Raw genomic sequence first — 2,172 nt, forward strand, 5'->3', positions numbered from 1 at the left:
GTTGTAGATGTTAACTATATGTACAAAATAATTTCACAACAATGCCTAGATGAGTGTTTGAGTAAATAACTAGGTATTATACGCTACCAAGTTGACATGTGAAATTATCAGAGATCATAACACTACTCTGTATCCTTGAGGATTAAACAAGGTAAGTGCCTATATAGTTCTTAGCACAGTGCCTGACATTTGCTAGGTACTTAATAAATGGTAGACTCTATTCTTAGAGGCAGAAAGGATAATACATTCATGCAAGTCCTATGCACTGGACTCTATTCTAAGTACTTCACAAATATTAACTCATTTAATTTTATCCCCCACCAATCCTAGGAGTTTGGTAGTGTTGTTTAAATGAGAAACTGGAGGTCCAGAGAGGTTAGGTAAGTTGCCCAAGGTCACACAGCTAGCATGCAGTAAGCCAGGATACATGTGACTGCCCCTCTGAATCAGGCTGCCCCTGAGTGGTCTCTCCAGCATGTGTAACTCAATTTCAGTTAAAATTCTGAGATGACGCGTGCCCTGCCTTGTCACTTTAAGTAAAACTCCACCTAATCCCACCAACCTGGCCAGATTTAGCTGCCAACATGTTTTAGAAAAATATTTTCGGGTAAAATCTCACACCCACACCACACACCCACTGCACTATCACCTGCCACCCATGATGATTAAAAAGCCAACACCTTTCCTTTAAGGAAACTTGGCAGAGGTCTTCCCACACATAAAGAGTGGCTCCTTCTACCCACTCCACTAGGAACATCACACAACAAATGAATTTTCCAAACAAAGAAATTTCGAGTCAGAAATAAAATCACTCGTTCGTTGTGGGTTTTCTGGAATGGATGACTATACAATATCCTAATCAAAAAGTTGGAATCACATTAGCATTTAGATAAAGGCTTATTAGAAAAGAGATGAAGATAAAACAAGGCTCTGAGACTACGGGTGCTTCCCCAAGGCCAGTCATTACCGACAAGGGCAGCCAGCCAGCAAGTCTCAAAGTTGCCAGATTTTGGTCAAGTCCAAGAGGGACTCCAGGGATGCCCCTTCATGTCCAAAAGGTCTCTCAGGGCCCCCCCCAAATTCTGCATCCATTATGCCCATTAAGGGCATTCAAGCAGCTCCTCTACCAATTTGAAGTTAGCTAGAATCCTCTCTTACAGCAGGTGTTTTTTTGCTTCTCAAGAATGTGCTGGAAATGCAATATTCAGAGTGCCAAAACAAAGATGTTAAGATCAAGGGCCGACGAGTTCTTAACTGTGACTGCTTGTTTGGGACAGAAGACAACTCCCTATGGCAGGGGTGGAATAGTAAATACACAGGAAGACATTCCCTGGTGCTACTGTCCTTTTGGAATAAGAAAGATCCCACACAGACCATGGGCCACGCTTGGGCAAAACTGTGAAATACAGACATCTTATCTCTGTAGAGCTTCGCATTTTCTGTCTTCTTGTTCCTCCCTGACACCAAGATTTTTTTCTCTCCTCTCCGGAAACTGGACTCTGGGAGCCCCCAGTCTAGAGACTGGGGCTGTCTGGTTGGGCAAACGGCTCCTCCACATGTCAATTCCAGAAGCCTCTCTCCGCTTCCATTCCAAGAGGTGGAGATTCTTATGCCAGGCCGGCGTGATCCTGGATTCCAAGGATGAATTTAGTGGCGCTTGAATGATACTGGTTAAGCCCTGGCGTTTGGCTTCTCTCTTGTCTTTATCTGTCAATGTCAGTGTCAAATTAGGGAGAGAAATGAATTAGGACAAGCCAAGGGCAGCCTTTCTGGGAGTTATGCCAGGTTGGCAAGATGAGGCAATGTGCCGGCAGGAGGTCACGACCGGGTCAGATGACAGAGACAGAGGTGTGTGCAGGGACAGAGGGGGCACTTTGAGTCCAGAGGACCAAGCTGAGGTCAGAGGTTGGGGAGGTAAATGGGAGGCAGCGTTCAGAAATGCAGACTGGGCAGGAAAGGCATGGTCTGAGCTTGAGATCCAGGCCAGTCACAGAAAAACAGACTCAAACGGCAACCTCCTTTCCTGGGCCTGGGGCTAGAGAAGAAATGAGGTTCATGAATCGTAAAGGAGCACATTTCACTGGTCCTCTTCCCTGTCAACAACTTCAGAGCCAAAAGCCCCCTGAAAGACATTCTTTTGTTTTGTTTTGTTTTTTTTAACATCTTTATTGG

Source organism: Orcinus orca, chromosome 19 (assembly GCF_937001465.1).
Source record: "Orcinus orca chromosome 19, mOrcOrc1.1, whole genome shotgun sequence".
Classification (NCBI taxonomy): domain Eukaryota; kingdom Metazoa; phylum Chordata; class Mammalia; order Artiodactyla; family Delphinidae; genus Orcinus; species Orcinus orca.